Below are 27,638 nucleotides of genomic sequence, written 5' to 3'. Positions count from 1 at the left end.
CAGTACATGGTGCAGTACTGTGGCCCACTTTAGGTTTCCGATAAGTAAAGGGTGACTATGGGAAGGAATGGGGATGAAGTGAGTTGGGGCATAATAGATGATGAAAATAAAACAAAGCAGGAAGTAGTATAGGGAGGAGCAAGATACAAAAAGAGGCAGCAGAAGAGATAAAAGCAATGGTGATAGACAAAGTTGTGGTATCAAAAAAAGAAAGAGTGAGAGGGTATCTTCAGAGATGCAGTATGCAGCGTGGAGGCATTCTGCGTGTGGGTCTGTGCGAGTTTGTGGCATGAGGAGCTAGATCTACATGGGCATCGCCCACAATCACCCTCTATCAACTCCAACTCCATCTGCTACAACTCAACCACTCCAGGACCAAACTACTGTTGCGCCACATGATCAAGCTGCAAGCCCTCTAGCAGCAAGCTGCCAGTATCTCCTCCAACAACCATGTCTGCACTATAATGGTCACAGTAGCACCCTACTAAACCCCACAGCACCACTCGGTCTCCCAGGACATTAGCATACAATGCCCCAGTCCCAGCACTACCAAGCCACAGCACACTAACTGAATTGTTTATAGTATAGAAGATAGATAATGTGTGCATGATGTGTATATACATCATGCATCTGACTACAGGTCAAGAATATTCAATTTATTTGCTTCTCAGGCAGAACAATTACTGGGCCTCCGGTGTAGGGAGGCCCAGAAGACCCTCAAAACATGGGCCGCTTCCATGAACAAGCACTGGATCAATGGAAAACGTCTTTGGGATTACCTCCAGGCTCCTTTTTAGGTCTCGCATAGATCGTGCGCTGTCTCTTCGAGACATTTTGTTTACTTTCAGTATGCTTGGAGCCCCTCCCATTACTTACAATTGGCATGCTTCAAAGCCACTCTTGATTGCTTGCTTCCTGCTGGTCAGCTATGTGGTCGGCACTTCCCTCTTCTTGCATGTGACCCTCCCATAGAACATGGCCCAAGTACTTGTGCCCTTAAACTGCTAACACTTTTGGGAGTTGATTTTTTATCTTTATTGTTGAGCCACTGTGTAGAGTTAATTCCACTTCCTTTGAGATAAAAAAAAATGTGCTTCCAATGCAGACCTTTACGGGTTCCCCAGCTTCAAAGGTCAATAGTCTGCATAAAAGGAGACACGAATTGCTCTGTGTTTTAAGTGCAGTGCTGTAGCCATTGAAGCTGGGGAACCTCATTCAAGTCCCTTTGGCACCATAACTTCTTGTGATTGTGGTGCAAATTAGTCCTCCACCCTTCACATTGCAAGCGAAAGCAGTATTTTGTCTTTCATTTGTTATAGGAGACAGCTTTAAAACAATATTTGCTACAGCACCTTTACCACAACCTAAGTTTTATTTTTAACTTAACTATGCCTAAAAAAGAGTTTCAGTGAGTTTTGCAGTGCTTTTAAAAACAATAGCATTAATTCTTAGCTCAAGCACACATTATCAAATTTGGTGACCCGCTTGCCTGTTATACACACATTCTGTTTCCGTAGTGTGTGTTGCTACCTCCCTTCCATAATAAATAGCAATTTAGAATAAAAAAAACTTTAAACCTACTGAACAACCACAGTGCTGTACAACACAGCTAAAATAAACTAAACAGATAGCTCTCGCAGAGGATAGACCTATTGGCTTTGCCACTGTTTGTTCATGATGTTACAGATTAAAGTAGAATTGAGTGGAGATCTAACTCAACTGCAAGAAGGAATATGGTGTTGAAAATCAAATTGGGCACCAATAAAATGCACTGTATTCAGTCCAATCATGGATTAGTAATAGGAAAATGTTTTCACCGAAATCAACCTAAAAACTGGCCTTAGCATTGCCATCCTAACTGTTGCAATGAACACAATGCCTTTCTTTAATAAACTGCATGTTATTAGCTCTAATAATTATTTATATCTTTTTCACCATCGGTTCGCACGGTTATATGATCTCAACTGCCAATCTGCAATGAAATCCGGTATATTTTATATGAACTAACCATGAACCATTTTTATGTAGGTGTGTGTTGTGTAGGTAGAGGAATTATACCACTTTCATATCCCTCCAAAATGGCACTTTATATATGCCTGTTTCCCATTAACTTTATTTAGTTATTAAGCCATTCAATTTTTTTTAACAATAACTTAAGTGAAGAAAATCATAGCCACGTTGAAGGTTATGGCCATATTTGTAATCAGCATCACCACGCAAAATAGCAACATATGGTTTGCAAAAGAAGGGTTTTATCAGTTTAAGTCTGGTGATAAGAATAGTTTATCCGTCCATTTTATGTAGAAGGTTTAACTATCCGAATTGTATTTTTTAATAAAGGCCTATACTGTCAAATGGTTGGTTCTAAAAGTGTTGAACGGGCTGCTGGGTAAAGTACAGATTTAGCCGCGTGGACTCGGGACTTCACAAATTTCAATACTCCCCGCACTTTAATTTTGTTTCAAATCGCATGAATTTGATATTGTTTATAATCTATAAATGTAATATATTTGATTATAGGCTCCTTTTCATTCTTTAATGTAAGAGAAGTTTTCTTCTCATATAGTGTGACTTCTATGCAGTGGGGTTACGAAAAGTGGAGCACTACGATTTAAACACTCATGGGAGATAATATACTGGTGCAGCCATTTAAGCCCACACTGTGGTTTCTCTCAAAAATAGTTTTACCGGAGAGGGTAGACAGGAAATGGGCACTGCTATGCGTACCAGTTAGTTGGAGAAAAAAAAACATATATATATATATATATATATATATATATATATATATATATATATATATATATATATTCACTGAAAAAACCATAGGTTTCACACACGTTATAGTTAGCGGAAATTTTACTGATAAAAAACCAATGAAATTCCCCCGTTATAGTTAGTGCAGGAAACTATAACTCACGCGACCGCAATCCTCTGCTGATGCTAATACTGTATTTAGACACTTATTTGCCCATGTCTTCTTCCATAAATTTTTAGCTATACATATATTCCAAATATTTTTTTTTCATAAAGACACATATGTCATCAGCAGAAGATTGCGGTCGCGTGAGTTATAGTTTCCTGCACTAACTATAACGGGGGAATTTCATTGGTTTTTTATCAGTAAAATTTCCGCTAACTATAACACGTGTGAAACCTATGGTTTTTTCAGTGAATTTGCAAGTTTTTTAAATGCTAATTCCTAACTATAACGTGTGTGAAACCTATGGTTTTTTCAGTGAATTTGTACGGTTTTTTAAATGCTAAGTTACTTTACGCCATTCGTGGCGTGCGCGCCCACTTATCGCAGTTCGTTCCGTGCGCGCACGGTGCGCTTCGCGCACCGTGCGCGTACAGTGCGCTTCGCGCACCGTGCGCGCACAGTGAGCACGCGGTGCGCTTCGCGCACCGCGCGCCCACGTTACGCTAGATGGGCCATGTAAGCACGATGCGCTTCGCGCACCGTGCGCACATGGAGGACATATTATGCGCTTCCTTGTGATAGGTAATCTGTTGAAATTTTTTTTGGAAATGCTGTGCTCTTATATGCCATGCACAAATGGTGGCCTTCGGCCACCATTTGCACACGGGGTGGAGAGAGTGGGTTTTTTTTTTTTTAAATAATTATTTACCGTAAGCGTACGCTAAGCGTAATCGGCGAAATTTTCGAAAAATAAAAAATTACCGTTTTTTGCCTTGGGGGATCTTTGAAGACTCAACTAACATGGTTATGTGCATGGGCGCTGTCTAAACAGCCCCTTTATATGTTTTTGGCATTTGTTTATCAGCTCCCCCCTCAGAGTGCGAGAGAGAAAATGGCGGCCGCCGCTTCCTGGTTTCGACCGATTTGAATGTTTACTAAGATCTAAGGGCCAATCAGAATCGCGCTCGCGCACGCCACCGTACGCGTACGGTAAGCGCACCGTAAGCGCACCGTAAGCTGGCTCAGATATATATATTGATTTAAAGGCTATTTTCTCAGAATCTACTGAACAGATTTACACCAAACCTACAAAAGGCACTTCCTTGACCTGAGGACTACCTCTCTGCCAAATTTCAAGTAATTCTGTTCAGCCGTTCGGGCTGTAGCTGTGTCTAAAGGTCCTATGGAAAAATGCATGGGAAAAACGCGTTTTGGGACCCCCCTTTTATCTCAGCCCCCGCTAGACGAATCCCCCCGAGACTTTCAGGGTAGGAGCGGAGCGTAGCGCCCCACCTATTTTGAAAAATTCGCAAGGATTCGTCGACCGGCGCAAAAGTTATTCAAAATAGAATGTTGCGGATGTCCTATGGAAACGTGGTCCTAACTATAACTACCTACTGGCGACCGCCAGTAGGTAATATATATGATTAGGAGAGTTGACAGAGTGAACTTCGCAGGGCTCTTCTCGAGCAGGCCGGGGGGGGGGGGGGGGGGGGGGAGTCACGCTTGGAGGAGGGGTGTAATGTGATAAAGCGGACTCGTGGTCAACTGAACACTCTTAACAGACAGGAAATATGAACTCCACTTAACATGCATCATGTTGAATGAAACGCTTCAGCTTGGGGAGGGGAAAAAAGGCGCACAGTTATATGAACATTTTTATTAAATCAGTTCGAGTTCTCTACATGTTCGAAAACGTAAAAATATAACTTTGAAAATGTGGTGAATCCAAAAGTTAATATATAAAATATGCAAAACATTTACGGCCTCATTCTGACCCGACTGGTTAAGATTTCCAACCACGAACTAACCCAAAGTTATTGGGGGGAGGCAACATGGGGAGAAAAGAAATTAAAAGTGTACCAAGCACTTTACAATTAGAAAAATGCAAAAGGCGCAGTCTCATGCTGCTAACAGAAGATTTTAAGCTGTAAATGGAGATAGCAGATGTCGGATGGGCACACAACAGACAAGGAAGGGTTCACCCCTCGGTGAGACGTCGGACAGCAGAACAAAGCTGGTATTCCTCCCAAATGGTTTTCGTGGTGGTTGAACGTTTGAATGGGGGGCAGAAATAAAAGACAGAGCAAAGGGGGGGAACGGGGCAGCGAAAGAGGGAAAACAAGCACCGGTACCACTCGTTCAACACACAAACACCGACGGCCACTCTTCAAAAACAGACAGGGCATACATGGAGGCACACCAGTAAGAATAACATATCAGGAAATATGAAAAACAGGTTAAACGTATGATCAATTGGTCTGTAAGAACATCAGTCATGCAGGGCCTATACCCCAACCATCCATCGCACTGCAGCACTGCATATTTTTGATGCTTGCAAGGTGTTTGTTATCCAACTGTCAATTACGCGGCTAAGTTTGGATTTGGGTACGCAAAAAATCAGACTTTAAATTTCAAAATACAAATATGTTCTTGATGTAAGAGACTCCTTCAGTTGGATATTTGGAGGAAGACTAAGTGCTTTTCGTGTGCGTGCACTTTACACATTCTTGCAGTGACTTTACTTATTCAAACAACCTATTACAGGAAAGATCTGCCTCCATAGAGTGCGTTTACAGGCAGGAGAGCATGAAACTGTTCCTGCCATTGTGAACATAAGGTCGCTGCAGCAAGCTATCAATACAAGGGAAGCAACCGTCATAGATTGCCCATTGTGATACTGTGGGCGATGGGAGGGCAGAATTAGAGCGGGAGGAATCTAGAAATACTGACTCTAGAACACAAAAAATAACCCCCCAACCCCCCCACCACATCAACACTTGAATTAAAGGGGGAGTTTAAAGAGAACACACCAAGTGCTGGCAGGCTTCAGATCCATGACATCTCGCTGGTGCAGTAGTCCCAAGATGTGTGGGCATTGATGCTCAACTTTCTACGAATGACTTCTTGGAAATGTCCCTAAAGATACATTGCAACTTTGACTAGTCTTCTGAGCTCCAACATGATGTACTTGGATAAGAATCTCTTATGTGGCAATAGTTCTGGTTGAGCCAGGTAACCAATCGCAGGACCAGTTGATTACAAGGGTATCCTCCGGCAGAAAAGACTTGACCTTCTGTGGTTTCAAGATGCTACGCAGGAACAAAGGAAGGAGTTTCAAACCATGAAAACTATGTCCAGTCATGAACAGTTAAGCTTTGCTATGTTTTCCTGTTCCGCTCCGCAGAAAGCTAGTCAGTGAGAGCGGGGGAGTGCGCACTGTTCCACAGTTGTGAGCCACTCAACAATTTTAAAGGACAGTACAAGAGTACTGTGCAAAATGGGGGAGACGCTGGGGACCACTTTTAAGTGATGTGATGTACCACCACACTGAAGGTTTGGGGTCTTTATTATGATGGTTTTTGTAAAAAGGAGAGCTATTAAAGTTGTGATGCTTGCGATTCTCCCCCTCTACTTTGCCTATTTCTGCATCTTCTCATCAAGTGATGTGGGGGTGGGGCTTCAAATAGTCCAACTTGCTTCTTGGTCACATAGTTCCAGCCACGACCCTCAGTTACACCATTTGTTCCATGTGGCTGACGAACTCAAATCGGACTGAAAGCCTCGTCCTGTAGTCCAGTTCTGGGGGGTATTCACATACCTGGTCTCTGTAGCGAACTGAACGTGTTGAAGCAGCCGTGCTCCTACCAGTGCACATGGGTGCCATTTCTGGAATCTATGCGTAAATTGAACTTGCACCGATTTCTAGTCAAAGCATAAGCTTAATAGCGCCTTTTGCTGGGGCCGGAGGTGGAAGTTGACCGGCTTGCTGACCAAATGTAGTCTTTTGTACGAATGTTTTCTTAAATGGCTTCATTTACAGCGCTAACCAAGCAAGATATCTGTATCTCACCGGTACGTTACCACATGGACTTCATGCTTCAAGGATTCAATCATCCAGTCTTGGGCTTTACTTGTGCAAACCATAGTAATCAGACTGTGTAGTTGAAATAATTTCAGTGATCGAAGCAAGACTACAATGACCAGAAGGCATTAGGTTGTTTAAGTGTTGTTAAATAAAAGATCTGGCCTGAAAATGAAGTCCTTGGTGGCAAGTTTCTATATGGTAACCAAACCTTACTCTACAGGACCCCCTATTTACTCTCAAGATTTCAGAAAAGCAGTGGTGAGGCAGAAACCCGATAGAGAATTAGGTTTGTAGTGAGTGCCCTCTAAATGTGGTAAATAATTACATATTTGATAGTCTGGAATGACGAATGCGAATTATGTATTTAAGAAATCGTGGGTAAAATAATCCAAGAAGGAGCAGACTGATGTTAAGTGTGCTTGTCAATCGGCGATTAGCAGCCAGCCTAATCGACCACAGATGTGGGAGATAATGGATTGAGAAACTGCGTTACACTGACTGACAAAAACAACTAAGTGGAACACCCTCCCAACACCTCCTCCCCCTTGCGTTCCTGGAATTAGTGTGTGTGTGTGAATGAATCTCCAACTGAGGTCACGTTAATGCATAACAAACAGGATAGGAAATCACATGACAGTCACTGTGAACTGTGCAAGGGAAAGATCACATGATGAAGGTGAAGCTTTCCACGTGGTTGCTAGAGAACCATTAACGGGCTGGATGTATAAACATCAGCTGAGAGCTCGCTCTAAAATTACTGGCAGCGTCACCACATTCGCAGGCGCATTTCAAAATTGTTTTTACTTGGACGCAGGTTTTACAAACAGTGAGCTATGCAATACAGCCACAGACAGCAGTAAAGATAACCCATCTAACCGATCATCACTTTGTTGCTTTGGAAACTTACAGATGTCATGTGCTAGCCCCTAGGCTAGGAAGCAACGGGGCATTTTACACTGGGCGAGCTGTAACAGCACTCACAATCCCTAAAGTTTGATACAGTTCCCTTACCTACACGTCTGGGCATCTACATCTCCTTTTTGTGTGTGTGTATATATATTATATTCATTCTCTCTCTCTACACCTCTCTACCCCCTCTTCCTCCCTCTCCACCCCTCCCTCTACACACACCTCTACACCATGAAGATTAATACAGAGCCGACACTCTATTCCAGTAAGCGTATGATTTATTCACACACGGCAACCACAGTAAAAACCAACGCGTTTCGGAGTTCACACACTCCTTGATCACGGGTTCAATTTGCAGCAGTGAGAAAGATCTGATAGATGCACAGGAAGAAAGCAAATTCCGCTTCCTTGTTAGAGGTTACTCAGAAAACATAATTGACAAGGCTATATATACGACATACTAGAGCACTATCTAGAAATGACCTGCTGTTTAAACCATCATGCAGCAAAGCCAAACAAACCAACAGTGCAAGGCCAGACAGCAGCAATCCTAAGCTAATCTTGACATTTAATAAGCACAAAGATAGCTTGAGTAAAATAATCAAGAACAATTGGTAAGTGATCCGGTGTTGGGGGATAAACTCCCACAAACACCTACAATAACATTCAGGAAGGCCCCAAGTACCAGTGACTTCATGGTCAGCAGTAGCCCAGGACTTAAAAACGGGCTCTAGTTGGCAGTCAGGTCGCAAAGGATTTGTGAGGTGCTAATCATGCAGGGCATGCAAATTTGGCGTCAGTAAGACCACCTACTACATGCCATTTAGGAACAAGCCCGTCATAATCAAAAAGTTACTAACCTGCAAAACCGAATTTGCCATTTACGTGCTGGAGTGCTCTTGTGGACTGCGGTATGTGGGTAGCATGAAACTGCAAGTCCACAAGAGAATTCTCCAGCACCTAAGGGCCATATCTAACTCGGATGTCACCTATCCAGTGGCCCACCACTTCAAGGAGCTCCACAATAATGATTTGGACCACTTGAAATTCTATGCTGTGGGCGCAGCCCCGCAATTAAGACTAGGTGGCAACAGGGAGGCAACTCTAAGGAGGTTAGAAACCAGGTACATCTTGGAGCTAGTTAGTAAAAGCCCACAGGGGCTCAACAACACCGAAGACTTGTACACTTGCCTGTAGTTCTGCCTTGACCAATACAGTCATTGCACAATCTAAGAAAAATATCTGCAAGGGCAGTAACACTATTAAGGTATATATAGTCCTAATATGCTGCACTCATTTATCCATGAAGAAAACCCTTCTCTTTTTGTAAAAATGTGTTTACATTGGAATGTTTTTACAATTAGTATTTTATCGCACTTAGTCACTTTATTTGCGTTTATTCTTTCGTATTAACATAATTTAACGCAGATTAGCACCTTAATAACAAAAAACACTTGCACTTTGCACAAACTTATGCACTTTACAAGCAGCAGGACATCTGCCCACAGGGGCAGTATTCTCTTTTGCACATGGATTTAAGAATGGTCCTTGCAATTGATTTTAAAACTCTTTTAGCATTATATTATATAATTCTTTCTTTCTTTAATCTTTATTTCGACTTTATAAAGTCATAAAAGAGAAACAAAACCTATACAAACAAATATACACAATAGGCGAACACCCAAGATAAAGTTACATCAACAGTACAATATAACAAAGATGAACTTCGTGTGATACAGTTAATATTTCATATCTTCACAAAAGTTCTTCTAATATTCCAAGCAGCAGATAAAAACTTGCTAACAGCAAATACAGTCAGAGGGGATAGGTCAGATTTCAACCAACGATATGCTTCCAAGTGATTCCTAAAACCCTAATTTCTGCAGATTGGAATGATCCATTTTTTCCTGGGTTTCGTGTAAGATAGACAAAAAAACATTAAATGAATGTCACTCTCCAGCTCATTTGTACATGCTGGGCAATTTTTAGGAGTGGGTGAGTGCCAGCTGCTAGTGAGGGCTCTAATAGGTAATGCATTATATCTCCATTGTAAAAATAGTTTCCTAAGACCAATGGGGTTTATGTCATCCAATACTGTCTCCAGTTTATAATAGTCCTTCACTGTTAGGAAGGTGGTAGACATAGGCCCCAGTGTGGTGGTTGTTATTAAGTGACTCAAATTACGGTCATAGTACAGGGCAACTAGATTTTTCCGGGATATGGTACTGCATGCTTCTTGTGGATTTGTCCACAGAGGCTCCAGGCCCATTGCCATTAGCTCCTCTTTTATGTATTTAAGCCATGGAATTTTACGTATAGCTATATGTTGGAATAGCTCTATGAATTCACATCGATAACTCTGGAGTTCGGGGGTTGTCCAGAGTCGCCTCCAGAAAGTTAGGGGCTTCACACCTAGTTCTTCCTTGATTGATCTTAGACCCATATCAAGTCTAAGAGGGAGGAGTGGTGTGCTCGAAGGAAGAGCTGCTAAGCTCCGTAGGAACTTGTTTTCCGTTGTGACAAGATCAAGGGCACAGTTATTGCCCCACAATTCACGACCATATAATACTGCCCCCCTCGCCTGCATTTTGTAAATTTCTAGTGGTGAACCAATGGGATGTGTCATAGATTCTTTCCATACTTTCAAAATACCCCCCGCCTTTTGAGTCAACTTTAGGTTTGATTTTATCTGATGGTGGGACCATGTCATCTTCTCATTCAAGGTCAGTCCCAAATATTCAAACGTATGGACTCTTTCTAAACTAATACCATGAATGACAGGGTTGGGACGGGATGACCTAGGAGGATTAAAAATCATAAATTTTGTTTTATCCGTGTTGATCTCGAACCCCCGATCTGCACAAAAAGAGACAAAGCCATCCAGGACTCGCTGGGCACCCATGGGAGTCTTAGCGAGTAGCAAGGTGTCATCAGCAAACATAATAGCTGAGACACCTATACCAGCGAGTCGTGGGGCGTCTCTATCTGGTACTTCGTTCAGGTGGGAGATAAGTCCATTTACATAGAGGCAAAACAGGGTTGGTGCCAGGACACAACCCTGCCTTACTCCCCTTTCAACAGGGAAACTAGCTGATAATCCTCCTTCTCTCCCACATCTCACCTTTGCAAAATTATTAGTGTGAAGACGCACTATAATCTGCAACAGAGGAGCTGGGAGGCCCAAATCCTGCAACACAGTCCAAAGTTTCGTGCGTGGGACCAAATCAAAAGCTGCACGCAAATCAACAAAAATAGTATAGAGAGAGCCTCCCTCCACCCTGACTGTCTTCCAGAAGAGCATACATAATCTAAAGATCTGATCAGTTGTTGAAACGCTCTTTCTGAATCCAGCCTGATAGGGGCTCAGGATCTCAAACTCTTCCATCCAATCCAAAAGATGGTTTAGGATCAACCTTGAAAAGAGTTTCTGGGCCACATCTATCAGACTGATGGGCCTGTAGTTACCAGGGAGCAAGGGAGACCCCTTTTTGTAGATAGGGACAACTTCTGCACCTAACCAAGTAGGAGGAACTGGCATACCCCCAAGAATTGCATTAAATAGTGCGGTGAGATATAATCTAAATATCTAATGAACCGAGTACATGTTGGTATTTAACAGCAATGTTGAAGCATTGGGGTGTTTTAACAGGTTTTATGTACTTGCATTATGCTTTTAGAATGTTATTAACTATGTGTGTAAATATTTATAGTATTTATACTGAAAAAATTGCGTATTTTGGACATGGCTCTTAAAGTCAGGATCTTTTCTTTCAAATGTGAAATTGTGCTGCATTTTTGTATTGTGAAATTGGAATTCAGACGGGCAGTCTTTTTTCCATAGTTAACTAGCACTTGGCACTATAAATGTGGGGAGAAAATGATAGCACATCATGTGATCAAGGCCTTCAGAGGCCGAAACGCATCATGGTAGCACAGCGCACAAATTAAATAAAACAACTTGCACAAAGACAGTGGAGTCCGTTCCGTTTCCAGGGAATCGGTGGAGAAAAGGACTGTTTGAGATATCTATCTATCTAGCTCTCCATCTATCTAGCTCTCCATCTATCTAGCTCTCCATCTATCTAGCTCTCCATCTATCTAGCTCTCCATCTATCTAGCTCTCCATCTATCTAGCTCTCCATCTATCTAGCTCTCCATCTATCTAGCTCTCCATCTATCTAGCTCTCCATCTATCTAGCTCTCCATCTATCTAGCTCTCCATCTATCTCTCTCTCTATATCTCTTAGACCATGCTCAAGAAATATATTCTAGGCTCTTTTAGGCACTTGATGCAGCCTATACATTTCCAGCCTTCTGGCATAATCAGGTCCCTAACACCTGTGACAGTAGAAAACAGAGTAGTAGAACCCAAATGTCCATGGCTCAAGGATCAATAGGATCCCCATAAGCATCAGTTCTGAAGCTCAAGCTGAATTATCCAGTAGCTCAAACTCACGTTTTATGGGAACCACGCAGATAATTGCAGTGTAAAAATGTAACCTGTAGTGAAGTTCTTCCTCGTGTTTCCCCATCTTTCAAATGTAAACAATCTTTGCCCCAGGCCACCAACTCGCTTGTTCAAAAGGTTGACCCTCGTGGCCATTCTCTTCACTTTGCCCTTCATTGAAGAGACCTGGTTGACAGAATAGGCCATGGCTTTCAGGTCAAGTAGGACAGGATCTTCTTGAATTAGGTTGGCCGCTCAGCAGCCTTCCACACTGTGTCCAAGAAGGCTGGTGAGAGGGACATCTAGGTATATATATTTTATCCCGCTCAAGGGCGTCTTAACCCTAGCATCTTTGGAAGGCATGGTGGGACCTGACAGCAACAAATCAAGTTCCCAACAAAACAATTAATGCACACCAGGGCTTATAGAAGCCAACCCACAATTCAATGGGAGGCATCAGCTGAGGTTATACTGCAAGGTGGCATCAGAAGGGTCTCATTGCAAGACCTCCAAGTACCTCCTCAATACTCCATTCAGCTTCACTCGGCACATACAGTTGCCATGCCATATAGGAGCCACGGGAAGGCGCCCTCTACAAGCCTGGTTTACCCACTTCCTGTATTCCAACTGCAAGGCGCCTCACTCCACCCTCAGGGAAATCGCACACATCTAGTACACTCTCTGATCATAGATCAACGGATGTCAAAATTCTTCCAGGGGCTGTGGTGAATCAATAAGGTGTAATATTGGGTGCGAGAAAGCAGCAGTGATGAGGTCCTGTTATTGCAAGGCTGTCAAATGATTGCAGCACACTAGGATAGACCTGAAATAAAGCCATGTCAAGGGTCTTGCCTCATACACTGTCCTGGTGTTGGAGCCACACCAGAGAGCCTCAGAAACAAGTCCATCTGGGCCCCTGGTGAATTCAGACCACTTCCTCCTCCTCCATATTTTGCAATGCCTTTTCCAAGACCAGGTTAACTATAACTAGGATACACCTAGTAGCCAGGTATTTTTAAGATACACTCCAGCACAAAAAAAACCACTCCTTTTTAAACACCATTTCCTTTATCATTGTATATTCAACTAAAAGTGCTCCTGCATATTCGGTAGGTTGTAGCACACCCCGCTTCGCAGTGAAGCGGGATGGACCAGATGATGAAGCATGCCACCAATCGGTAACCCTGGGGGGTGAGGGTTTTCAAAGGAAAAAACTTTTTTCTCCAGTGGAGGGTTAGTCCACCCTTTTCTCTAGACTGGGATCTCATTTTTTGACTTGATTATGCATTGGCCCAACCACACATACAAACATATGCTTTTACATAGATGGAGCGTTTTTTGGTTTGGCCCAGTTTGACGAATCTCCATAAAACAGTCTCCCAACTATCACCCTAACCCAGAAGTAGATTATACAGACACGCAGAGAAAGGCACAGGATGGATATGCAAGAAATTGCCCACTTTCTAAAAGTAGGCAGCAGCAGAGCTAGCAAGAGACACCCAAATGATGGACAAAATGTGGAACAAATCAAACATTCACCCCCAGTCAAGAGAGCGGTGTTAAGTCCATTGTTCTTTTGCTCACCATGCCATCCCAGTTTAGACCCAGCCAGATGCAAACCAGTCTTGACCCCAGGGGGCAGTCCAGCCCGAACTGCCAAGCCAGGCCCCCCCCCCCCCCCCCCCGGACCAGAACCAAGCATCCTGGGAACGATTTCGGGTATCACCCCTCAACTGAAGCATTTTGTACAATGACGTACAGAGATGGTTCACTAAAGTTTATTTTCAGGTAAAGATACAGCATTGCCTATTGTAGTCAACCTATAAAGACTCCAACTCAACGTTTGTGGATCTTCTTGTTACAGATGTTCTTCTCAGCTGCACCTTCTCGAAATCCTTTCCCTCACCTGATCATGCCAAACCTCAATTCTAGTATAAATCTGAGTCACGGCTGTATGAAGGTGGGCTTCTGGAGGTGTGCTGTTCCCAAGGACCAAGAGCCTCTTATAAACACTGCTTTTCCCTTTCCCCATCATTAAGGCTGCAAAAGTTCTCCTACTTAAAGCTTCCTCTTTTGGGTCACCTTCTGTTCAGTTACTGTAAGCTGACTCTAGAGCTGGTCATTTTACACTAACTAATGTTGGTTATGATACAAATGGGACAATTTCTCTCCTGGTTCCTTGCCTTGGTAGGCCTGTTAACACTGAAAAATCTTTGACACTTAGTATGCACTCTCAGAATCAACTAAACTTGAACAAAGCAGGAGAAGCCGTTTGCCGCCACCTCACGTGTTTCATACAGTTCCTTTCACCCGAATTACAGCCGGTCACCCGCTGACCCAGAGAGCTTCAGTCCACACATCAAGCCTTGACCTATGGTGTCCTTAGTGGCAAGGAAAGTATCAAGGATAGGGCTTGCAAACCAAAGGAAGAGTGGTCTGAAAGCTTAACAGCCCTCATGAGCCTCATCTCTGCATTCATCTGTGTAAAGGAAGCACTACTGTTATGAGACTTAATTCACGCCAGCACTCAGAAACCCCAGGTGACCCAAACAAAGAGCTGGTTAAACAATGAGGAAGCCATGCTAAGAGTAGCCCAAGTGCAATTACCTTATTTCCAGCTTGCCTTCAGCCCTACTTTGTACCTATTCCTAACAAAGCATTGTTATTACTCTTTCCTGCTTTCCCATGCAAAACCTAGGTCTTTCCTCTGGTGACTGAAGATTCAGCTCCACTGGCTCTCTTCTCAAACTTCCTTACACAACCACTGAAGGCGTGTTACAACTTTTAAGAGAATATAGGGATGCTAAAAAGGTTTATTTTGGGTCCATTTTGTAGGACGTTTAGTTGGCATGGACTGCCCTAAAATCTCAAAATAATGTATTTCAGGGCTTGCAGGGTTCATACTAACTAAAGTAGTGACCTGGACATAACAAAATAGGCCATGTTTTTGTGGCGGTGGCGGGCTCCTGAAAGTCAGTCGGTGATCACTTAATATATTGCTAGACAAGCTACACCAGAGTTGCAAAAACAATCAAGTACACGATTTCCATCCAAAAGTAAATATCTCAACCTGCAGCCACTGAAGTGTAATATGGTTTGTTCTGTATTTAATTGTTATTGAAGTGACTTTTGCTCAAAGGTTTCCTAGTGCTGTAGAAGATGTTGATGAAGAATGCGAATATGGAAGAAGACAGGTTTTTGAGGCTCATCGGAATATCAGATATCTTTTTGGAAGGATGTGACAGTAATGATGGGCCACAGGAGCAAATGCGAGAAGCATAGGTTTACTATATCATAACTTCCTTTCCAGCCTCTCGATTTTTGAAGTCAAGTGCCCAGGACTGGGAAGTGATGAACACAAGCACCTTCTCCTAACTGAGAGTTACTTTTAACGCAGCTGGCTCATGGGCAACGAATGTAACTCTGTGCAGGGGGGGGGGGGGGGGGGGGGAGTCTTACAGGGACATGGCCTCTCTTTTTAGACTTCCATTTCCCCCAGGAGGCACGGCACTCGAACCTCTGCTACAGATATATACTTCACAATGTGTTCTGGTGGCATCTCTTGGGATGGAAATCTGTGGTATTGGGGATCTCTCAACTATTCAGGTAGAGGAAAAACGTTTCTGTAGAGAACTAGTCTGTCCCCCTATCTTCTTCCCATTTCATTTGCCACAAAGAGCTAGGCCTAAGCTATCTGAGCGATTGAATACAAATTTGCCTGCCTTTGTTATGGCTGCCACTTGGAAAACTAAAGGGTTCGGGTTCTCTCTAACGAGAGATATAATCAGTAACGGTTTAACCTGCGACAAAGGCCTCTTCCTTCCGTGGACAGCCTGTGTAAAACAATCCTTTGAAGAGACTGGCCTTGCTCAAGCATTTTTTAATGCAGCATCTAAAGTTAACCTAGGGAGCAAGTATGTTCAAACTCTACTGCTAGCCAAAGCACAAGAGGAAAGGCTAAGTGTAGAATCATCGAAACCTAATATTGCAGCTTATTTGCAGTTGAATCTAGAAGCCCCTCTATACAAGCATTGGCATAGCCAATAGGTCTCGCCTTTGGGACCTTATAAGTGTTTAGCCATGCAACAGTTGCATAACTAAATACTTATAAGGTCCCAAAAGCGAGACCAATTGGCTATGGAAAGTAATCGTGGTCAAGCGCGGCGCGTGCGCACATGCACTGTAGCTCTAGGCTGGACTGGTAGCACTTTTTGGAGCCCTCTCAATAAGTCTCGCCAGACCAGCGCATGCGCTGGGTCAGGCGAGACCTAAAAAACTACTTATTCATCCCCAGGTACGATAGTAACGCTCTTTATTGTTCGATTCAGGGTGGACATAATTAAATTCCTGCTCATTTCCCCACTAGGCTTAAAGAGTAATCTTGAATCAAGTTTGTGCCCATGTAATGGCATTTTCAGGGCAATCTATGTTACGTTTTATCTTTTTTTTGCGGCTTTTATAAAGAAATTTTCTAAAATGTTGTTAACATCTTTTTGTAAATTCCAGAAACCGGAAGCAATGTATCAAGGCTTATCATTTCTTACAGCAGTTATCTAATGACCGGGGCGCAACTAGATTCGAACTTCGGGGGGGTTTAACACTCCCAGCCAGGGCAAGCCCTAGCACTGGTCGCACACGGTGCAACAGTCTTTTTTGGTGCCCCCATTTCCTCCTGCTCCATGAATTCACTCACTACCCTCACCAACAATGCACCTCATCTCTCTATAGCACCTTTCTGACAAACATTTCATTTTTTTATAGCGCTACTCATGGTTTACTCACACTCAGTTCTGTGATCTACATGGCACACGTTCTTTGTAGCAGGCACAATAACCCTCTGCGCTGTATGAGTGGCAGGAGTGCCCATGTGAGTGGACGGTGAGCGATGAGTCAGGGGGGAGAGTAGGGTAAGAAGAGTGACTACAGGGTGAGTGAGGTGACCATATGAATTTGGGTCCAAATGTAAGTGCAGAGTGGGACGAATGAATGCATGGTTAGTGATGGGCTTGTTTGAGTGAGATTGCAGATTAAGTAGTGAGGGGGACAGGTGAGTGAAGTGTCACATGAGTGCAGGGTGAGTGGTGTGCTCATGTGACTGCAGGGTGAGGTACAGGGTGAACAGCACAAATGCACTCAGAGTGCATGGTGATCATTGGGAGTGCAGGGTGATCATGAAAGTGAAGGGCGAGAATGAGTAGTGACTTGTCTAAATGCAGGGTGCATTCGCAGACACTTGAAGTAACTTTGCATGTTATTGACGGAGGCGTAGGGTTTCAGATAGAAGTTAAACTATTGCTATTATGACATCAATCAGGAATCGAGGGTGAGGAATCAAATCATGTGCTGATCCTGCAACAACCTTCCAGTCTTATGATTAGGGTTACCAGCTCATTATTTTGGTGTCCTAGACGTTACAAAAATAAGCAGTCACCTAAAGCCATATTTTCAGCACTTATCTGTGCATACTTTGAACAGCAAATATAAATAGAAAGCACTTTTAATTGTGTTCTAGGGCTGCCTGAATGATCCAGTACTGATAATTAAAGGGAACTAAGATAGAAAAGTCACATTACAAATGAACACATACTTTTTTATTTATAACCCTATTTAGTGGCAAGAAGAGGTCTTTGCAGGCTCTTTAAACACATGGCTGGCATTTCTTTTTTTCCGGCAAGCCTACTTTGGATTCCTTTTCATGAAATGTATTCTCTCACTACGGCAGTAAATGTAAAATACAAATGGAAGGAATAGGCAGAGTGGGGGCCCGGGGCGGGCGGTAGAACCAGAAAAAAAAGAAAACTGTGCCTCTGTATTCAGTTTACAAAGGTATGTCAATATGCAAATGGTCTTTAAAGACCTGTGAAAAACGTAGGCGTGCCGGAGAGAGGACTCCAGACACTGCCCAGCCGAGCCCACAGCAGCTCGAGCAGCAGCAGCCCAGGGGGCTGAAGCCCTTTTAGCCCTATGGGCATTGAGCACTTGTCTAATGATGAGACCTGTATAATGTTTAAAGCCACTTACTTTTTTATACCTGTTTTACCATCATTGTTTGTTATTGATTATGCGGTCGTGTTTGTTTATTGAAATAGTATTGGCAGAACATGATTGAAATACATGTTTTTATTGCTTGTTTGCACTTTTATGGCTACTTCGCAACCGAATAACGTCTTTGAAGTGAACTGAACTGAGTACGGCTGGATTTGCAAATAGGAACAAAAACACAAAACCTGCAGCAAAGTAACACAAGTGGCAACAAAGATGTCTCTAAAATGCACGTTCTCTACTTTTGAAGTTAAAGCCAGTCTCACAAAGATCATGTCAGTATTTTTCAATTTAAAGCATTGAATCAAAAGAAGCGGCTGAGAAAGCTGGCAATAGTTTTGCTGCAGGAAGGACAAACACTCCGATTCAAGCAGTCTGTAGTTTTATGGCAGAAAACAATACAATATTTTCGTGACTAATCTACATGAACTAAAGACCTTCTTAAAGTGCTTCCCTTTCTTCCTGCACTCACGAATGGCCTGTTCTTTGTTGATGGTGTCTGTATGTGTATCTAGATGTCAACAGTTACTTTATCTGTAGCAAAATCTTCCAATAGGGGCTAACTCACCATCAACAGTGAGTTGCGGAGAGGACTCGCTGCAGCCAATTGTAAGTCAGGTGACTCACCCTGCCGCAAAGCACTTTGGAAGTAGAGGGCCTGAGGGAGTCAAGATGAATGTTGTTGAGGTAACTGCTCTTTGGCTCTCCCAGGAAGAGCAGACGATAGAACCAGTTGCAGGAAGATGGGACCGAAGAACCAATGAGGAAATTATGTCCGGTTCCGTCAAGGGATCGGTTTGCATGAAGAAGTGCTTTGATTGAGGCAGAGGTTGATGAATGAGGCCTGAAGTGAAGCAGAGATTGAAGACTGATGCGAGAATTGTTTGAGATGCAGAGGGTTTCTGAGGTTGTGAAACAAAGGGCAATTATCCATTCTTCAAACAGGAGATCAGGAAATAATTCCAAGCAAAGTAAGCTGCACTTCTTCGTCATTACCTGCTCGGGCCAGGGCACTCTGAGGCCCAGTGACTTCCAGCCAGCCCAGCCTGCTGCAGGGAGTACTAATAGCCGATTACAAGCTTGAGGGTGAGGGTTCCCAGTTGTTGTTTGCAGTGTTATTATTCAGTTGCTGGCACAAGCTAGGGTTAGTGACTGTTTATCAGAACCTGCAGGGAGCCCAGGTGTGTTTGGGAGGCTAAGGTGAGCTTTAAATTGGAAGCTTCATTTTTAAACCAATGACAGCAGGTTGGGCAGTTGCACTGTTTGCTACAGCTCGATAGGCTTTTTGTGCAATCCAGCTTGGGTCCCATTCATGCTCATTATAGCATGCAAAAGAGACACAGATGATGGACGGAATGCAGAGCAAATTAAACATTCACCCCCAGTCAAGAGAGCTGGGTTAATTCCATCGTTCTTTTGCTCACTACGCCACCTCAGTTTAGACCCAGCCATATGCAAATCAGTCTTGACCCTGTGCCTCATGGGAACAGTCCAGCCCAAACTGCTAAACATGGTCACATTTATGCTGGTTACAGTTGTCTGGGGCACACTGATGCTGGTTACAGGTGTTTGGGGCCTATTGTTTCTTTTAAAAGCTGCTTGGAGAGCAAGTGAGTCACGCGCGAAAAGAAAAGATGATGGCCACAATGCTTCACAAATCAAACATTCATCCTAGTCACAGATCTGGATTTAATCCACCGTTTATTTTTTTTGCTCGGCATGCCATTCCAGTTTGGACCCAGCCATATGCAAATCAGTCTTGACCCTGTGCCTCATGGGAACAGTCCAGCCCGAACTGCCAAGTGCATTCACGCCTCCCCCTTCAGCCACACTGGCGGCAGCCGTGACTGGCTGGCAGGCACAATAGGTATTGCAAGCTGCCGTGACCTTCTGATGAGGGCATGGGCACCAGCTTAATTTTTTTTTTTTTTACAGTTTAAGCACTGCCTGAGGCATGCAAATGTCACACATACGGGCACCGCAAACGAAGAAACACAAACGCTTGGAGAAAACTTGTCGGATAGACTGTCATACGTGGTTTCAGCTGCCCCTCCGGATATCTACTAGCTTCCCCTTTCACGGTCACTGTCCCTTTTTGCACGCAGTACCTGTTTCACCTAACACGTAGCTCGCTTCCCTTTTACCGCCGTCACTCCACATACCAGCTTCTCCTTCTACTACCTCACGTTGTTACGCTCTGCGTCAGCCGGTTACACAAATTCCTGCTCGAGTTCCCACACACCATTATTACAGCTTCTATCAGCCGGTTCCTCATATCGGCACTTCCGCACTCTCTGTCCCGTGTATCAGCTGCCACAACACCTCATGTTCCCAGTACCTAAATGTTGCATTGATATTTCGGGGGGGGGGGATGGTCGAAAAGTTCCGTTGACTAATTTTGGTGATAAAAACGAAGTGTCTGCAATCAAACTTGGGATACCATAAGTAGCATTAGGTGCAGCAGTAAAGAGTCTAATTATTTTCGGCTCCAATCGGATTTACAGACCAAGTCTGCATCTTGATGGTAAATGCAATTAAAACTATAACTGCCTCGCTTGTGTTACTTGAGAAGTACAACTGGCGTACATTATAAGGAACAGATGCAGGGCCACTGGAATTATATGGCAGGGTTGACCAAATTATGTAAGAAAAGACAAAGTGGCCTAATGCACATTTTGTGATAATTTGTTTATTATTTTGTCATTTTTACACTTGTTAACACTATCCGGGCCTGGGTTGCAACTCAATGGTACCAGTTTAACACCTACATAGAGCAATAAGCAACAGAAAAGGGGCCAGTGAACATATGCCAAGGGTCTTCCACCGTGCTGCTTGTAGTGACCAGCTGGTCACTGGTCTAGTGTTCCAATGTACCAGCCACTCCCAGAGGGCTGGCTTACACCCCCCCCCCCCCACACCCATCCAGCACAGGCGTCACAGGACATGTGACCCTGCCAATAAAAGAGGCCAGGCGCAAGTGCCCGAGGCCATTTCCACTAAGTAACTGTGTCGGTTTCGTAATTTCGTGTGCATGAGGGTCTAGATCCCTGCACCATTACACTGCTACGTTTTTAGTAACTTTTCAACCGTTTGAGCTAGAAACACATTTTTAATTCTTCCATAACTATGCAAAAAACACTGCGACCGCACAATGCCTTAATTCTAGTGCCTATGAATTTATTTTTAAAATGCAATACATGCAAGTATGTAAATCTGTTTCCAGGTGCTCGCAACTTTGGAACAAATGAAAATGCATGTACAGGAAAGGGATGTAACCTGCTCAAGATCACACAGATCACACAGTGCGATGAAGTGTGCCTGGGATTAGAACCTAAATCCCTATGATCAACTACTGTCAACTCAATCATTGAACTACATCCACTACAAAAAAAATTACACTTTTCTTCTCGGTTCGGTCGATAAACTTTCTTCAATTCTAAAATCTTCAGGAGCATTATTACTCCGCAGCAGCAGTTGTGTAGGTGCCTACTGTGAAAACTGCTGCAAGGGAGGAATGTTCTTGGGGTGGATGGGCGGAGGAACCCTCGGCTCATCTAGTCGTGAAGACAGCCCACGGTCTTCTAGCTTAAGTGGGATTTTGACAGGATACCTTTCTTGTTCAGTGACAGTCAAACGGAAAAGTTATATTACACAGCTGATTTGATTGATACACCGGTCCTACAGGCCCGGTTCTAGCAGGGAGGCCGGGTGGGCCAGGCCCACCCAAACATGACCTTTGGCCAACCCAGTCACTGCAGAAGAGGTCATGGAGAAGGCACCTATTAAGTGCTTCCTCAATTTCAACGTCGGAACCCTGAAATGTTTTTTCCACTGTCTTTAAAACTGAAATTGAGTGGTGTGACACGTCAAATAAATAAATATATATATATTTTTTTAAGGAGTTTTATATAGCGTGAACTTGACCGGTATCGGATACAGTCTCTTCAAAATAATTTTTAAAAAATGTCTTTAACACATTGAAGCTTTGACATTAATGTCACAATATAGCGATGCACTGAGAAGTACTATTAAAACGGTGCTTTCAGTATCCCTACCCCATCCTCACACTGGTAACAGAGCCATTAGTGAACCAAGAGGCAAGACAATTGTCATGTGGACATTGTATATGGCCCAGATTATTATAGAGCAACATTAGTCTATTAAATCAAACACAATAGGTTTTTGTGTAGATGGTTTTCAGATGCATGTATTTGAATGTGCTTTCATGCGCAAAAATGAGTTTTGGTGAAATAAAATATTTGCCCAAGCTCACACAATTTAAGTGGGCAAGCTCCAATTTAACCAGGTTTTATTTTTTCACTCTGTACAAATCACCCACTAAATGGCTATCTGTTTCTCCTTTTTATGTTAATGCTTTGTTTTTACTACTTTGTGCAGTTTTCTGCTGTTTTTATATAGTGTTAACTCCACATCATAGGCAATGTAGAACACCAAAACAAAGTCACTATCACAGTTCTCTAAATATGTTAATCCTGATCAATATATCGTTCGATCAAAGAGTTTGATGACAGGCTGTCTGAACACAGGACAGCAGTGAGGACGTAATATGGTCCCAGGAATGAAGATCACTACATCTTAAATAATTTGGAATCTATCTGCCTAGACTGATGACTGGATTTGTTATTACGCACTTCACAGTTGACACTTGAATGGAGATTGACAATTTGTACAAAAGATTTATTGATCACATGAAAGAATAACTCATTTTTGAGCCTTGAGGAAGCCCTGTTGGGCGAAACGTGCATCGGCTGCTATGTGAATTTGGAATAAAGTTTAATTGACAACTCGACGTGGAATTGGACCAATATTTCAAGCTTTCTGTGATATTTGGCACAGTGGAATGGACATAATTATAATGAATCAAATGTTGATATATTGATCAGGATTAACATATTTAGAGAACTGTGATAGGGACTTTGTTCTGGTGTGCTACATTGCCTATGATGTGGAGTTAATTTTGGGATTACATTGTGGTCTCAAAAAGTATAATACTTTAGGTGGATTAGTATTTAGCATTGTATTAGCACCCAATATTGAATGTTTAGAAATTAATACATCAGAATCGTTATGACATATGTACATGTGATGATGTGCAGATCGATATAGCATATCCACCCATTCTATGTAAAAAAAAAATGCATATAGTGTGACCTTGACCTGGAGATACTAAATCACTCTACATGAACACCAGTTACATTATACAATGTCACATTCATTTCTTTTAGGCACTGTATATTTGGCCCAGAATCACAGATGTTGAGCCAACGCCGAGACTCAAACCTAGATTGTTCAGTTCCAAATTTGGAAGCTCTCGCCGTAATGCCACATCCTGGGTAGATTGAGGGTGGCAGGCAGCAGGTACATGAAAGCTCGGCTCATTATGGGCTTGAAGTTCCAACAGGAGCTAAAGCTGAGGTAGGGCCAGGGCCAAGCTTCAGGCTCAAGCCCAGATCAAGCTTTTAGTGGAAGTCTTCCTAGTGTAAAATTTCAAGGCTTCGGTGTGCTAACAGGGACCCCCTAAACCTTGAAATACTATTGCACTAGAACGGAGATACCCCTTTGGGGGCAATTCCAATGCTTTATAAATTCTGCCATTCATTCATTCACTCTGCTGGGAATCTTAGTGCTGGTGCTAAATGCTAGCCTACAGGAAATTAGAAGAGTTGGGCTGTTGAGTATAGACATCTGCTCTTACGGTCAAATAACTCTCTAGACACACTGTTTGCCTGTTTGGAAGAAGATATAATGAAAATCTTGTGTTTGTAGGCTACCTACAGAATTGACAAAAATTGGGCCAACATTGGCCCACCCAAACGAACCCTTGGCCTATCCAAATGAAAATTCCTACAACCAGGCCTGCTGTCCTACGTGAACACGAATTTCTAACTAAATAAATGTGCCTTCTGTGCAGTGCCGGCCTTTGCTTGGATAGCGTCCAGGTCGAAACCAGACGTGCCCCAACCTAGCCTTTATTCCGAGTGCGGTACAGCTCATATTACTTAATAGAGATAAGAACAGCTGTGGCACCACTATTCTTTGTCAGCCTGACACTGCTGTGTCTGGTATGTGATGATTGATGATCATGACTTTAACATTAGCCGTTGCTATCCTGTCTGTTGATCCCATTATGCTCATCACTGGACTAAGAGTACCCACCTATTCCCTGGCTATGACGCAGAGCTAGACGCTGCCCCAGTGGAGTGTAGCTGCAGGCACATAAAGGGCGAGGCTGCTGAGCGTGAAGGAGAATAAGGCATGGTCTACTTTCTTCAACTTTTGCTGCCACTTTCCTCATCTCCGCCTTCCTCTTTCGACGTGCACCTGCTGTGATCTCTGGAGGCCCGTCTGTGTTCACGGGTCAATGACGTCAGGTTGATTACATCAGAGCAGTGAATTCCCAGGGAACACATTTCCCCATCAGTCCCTGAATCACTTATGTCACAGCAACACGCAAGGTCCTTTCCAAAAGCGAACAATGTGGACGTGAGAGCCCAGTGGAGAGGGGGAAGGAGGAGAAGGAAGGGAGGACAAGAAAATTAACACTAACTTTCACAATGTTCCAGTTGTGACAATTCAGACTCTTCCAGTCCCCCAAAGCCATCAGAATGGCAAGTACAAGTCGTTTTTAATGTATATAGAATTAAAAAATAACTGCTCTTATGCTTATCTAAAACTAGGCACACAGCGCCACGATGTGGGAGACTGTAATAAGTGCCGGTGTTGACAATTAAGTGCCGGTGCCAAGCACTGAAAACAATGGCTCAAATTAAGCACTGCCAACCCAGGTTAAGGACGGGAGACTAAGGTCCTAGCAGTGCAAGCTTGGTGTACCCCTGCATATCACAGGAAATGTTCTGGACTTTGTCTTTGACTTTGCCATGGACACGCCTAGGCCTCAGTGCACACACCAGTTAAGCTCCCTTTATGGCCAGACCACAAAATACATGACATGCATTTGGGTCACTCAGGACAGTGGTACACGCCCTTACACCCACGTCCACTGGGGACCTTCATAACTCAGCAGCCGTAGACATTGTTAAACACCAATGCCTTGCAGCAAGTTTCAGGTGTTGTTCACGGAAAAAAAAACGCAGGATGCATTTTCTACATGCTTTAAGGGTGTAGTACTCAAAGGTATTCGCACACTCAAGAGGCACATTTGTTCACAAATCACCTTCATATGCAAACTCGCTTAATATTTGGGTAGAACATGAATTTGCGTTAGAAAATACATTTCCTCAAATAGAAAATTTTGCTCGTGTAGTGACTTTTTCCATGGGATCAAATTCGCAAGTGTTTCCACAAAGTCACATTTTTGAGTATATGCTAAAGTTTTGTCAGTGCTCTCCTTATTTGAAGATTTAGCCAACAGGAGGTAAAAATATTTCTTTTGGATGGTACGGATTGGGGAGGGGTGGACAATCTGACTTCTGTATAGGGAAACCTACAACAGTCAGCAAGTGAAAGTCCTGGAAATATTAGGAGGAAAAATAGGGTAATTAACTCAACTATGTTTTAACCATTCATGAGTACATTTACAAAAGGTTTGTGAAACAGCCCATGACTCAGCACTGTGTGCTCACCTGAGCAGTGTTTCCTTAAGACTGCTGCTGTTCAAGTTGTACCAATAATTTACCTTCTCCCCTCCCCAACATCTGCCCCACCCTACACCCTACTCCCCCCAACTCCCCCCCCCACCCTCACTCCACCCCTAAAAGTCTGATTTACGCTAACCATGGCTCGTGGTGATCTAGGCACTTTATTTTTAGAAAGCAGACTGTGGTAACCAATGCTATGAGCTGACTTGGAATGACCCAAACTGTAGAGAAGGCCTTAACATGACAGCTAATCTTGGGGCACTGGTTGCAATCAAAATGTACAATAAAGACTGATGAAAACATGTTTTGCCACCTCTCTAAAGAGCGCCACTAGGAGGAAGGTTGGCAAAACTAAAGATATCTATAAGGAGGGCCAAATCTGGTTTGTCCCACAAGGCACTAATAAGTTACCCATAGTGGTTCCCTCGCCAGATGTCGGATGCGTCAATTTTGGAAAAGCTGCGGAGGAGACAAGTCAAAGGGGCAGCCAGTCGCACCACTGAGGAGCTTGCACTCAGATCTTCAAGACTCGTACCAAGGAGTGAAGAACTGGAGAAGGCTTGGTCTGCTGGCCGCCAAGCAGCTGGTCTCAGTGTTCCACCCATAGCAGGGAATCTATATGGAACTGGTACGAGGTACCACCCAGACAGACCATTCTTGGTCCAATAAGCCCTGGAACAAAAGACACAGCCTTATAATTCAGGGATTAAATCAAGACTAAGAAATTTTGATCCGCACTCAAATGCAAAACACAAGTCCATCCAATTTGTATATTTTTAAATTGTTCTTTATTTTCATATTCTTTCTTCTAGTAGCCTTCCTAGTAGCCAACGCGTTTCGTCCTTTTTTAAGGACTTCTTCAGGGCTCAGCCGATGATTTTCATATAAGTATTTGATTGATTCTCATTTCGATGGTTTCTACCTCTTTTCTCTCTTTAATAGTGTTCAGCCGTGTTTGATAATATGAAGTCAAGTTGGTAAATATCCTAAATGTAGGATGATGTATCTTTTAATAGCTTTAGGTCATCGCTATTTCAGGCATCGTAAGTGTGGTTTTAGAAGAGCTGTCACTCCGTCATCATGCTGCACAAGCAAAATGAATCCTCCTGGATGCCACAGAGGAGGGTGATGGCAATCAGGAGAAGTCGCAGAGTAGTCTTGGCTTAGCTGAAACCAGACAAATAGGCTTAATCTTCCTTCCAAGGAGTCCACTTGCAACCCAAGTTGATCCTTATCCCGCACAAAAGACACAGGTTCTGAATACGAGTGAATCATTGTTTCGCAACTCCTGTGTAAAACCTGTTTGTGAAGGTGTCAAATTATAAATTTGATCGTATTTAACACATCCGATAATTGACTAATGCATTCAACTCAAACTTTAATACATTTTGGCAGGTCACACCTGCAGATATAACAGGGTAAAAGCCTAGGGTATTTACCACATCAGGATTAGTTTGATGCGCTAAACGCTAACATCCGCACGGTATTCCCCAGAAACTCGTAATAGGCGCCATTTATTGCACCCGATATATAACCTACCCCGTAGTATCGTTGTTTACCAGATGCGATAAATAGCACCTACTCTTGTTATCAGAGCCATAGCCAAGTAATGCTGTGTAGCTGCATTTATGAAGCTGAACCAAGACAGCACTACAAGACGCAGCTCTTTCCTACCGGGTGTACAGGAACAGATTGCTAAATGTTAGAGGCAGCATTTCCTGGAATGCGTGAAGAGTTTGAAGTCACCTCCATCCTCTACATGTGCAGAAACATCACTTGCGACACTGAGCTACTTGGCATATCCTAACAAAGTGACAGCAACTTATCAAAGAA

The 27,638-nt window shown here is 43.2% G+C and overlaps 1 protein-coding gene across 1 annotated transcript in view; it reads right to left on the bottom strand.

Moving 5' to 3' along the window:
• PLA2G15 (phospholipase A2 group XV) overlaps positions 1 to 27,638 on the bottom strand; it is a 155,804-nt gene that overhangs the window by 98,209 nt on the left and 29,957 nt on the right. The gene's annotated exons all lie outside the window — the stretch shown is intronic.

This window comes from Triturus cristatus, chromosome 12 (genome assembly GCF_964204655.1).
Source record: "Triturus cristatus chromosome 12, aTriCri1.1, whole genome shotgun sequence".
Lineage (NCBI taxonomy): Eukaryota > Metazoa > Chordata > Amphibia > Caudata > Salamandridae > Triturus > Triturus cristatus.
Note: the sequence above shows the minus strand (reverse complement) of the source record. Positions and strands in the feature narration are given on the sequence as shown.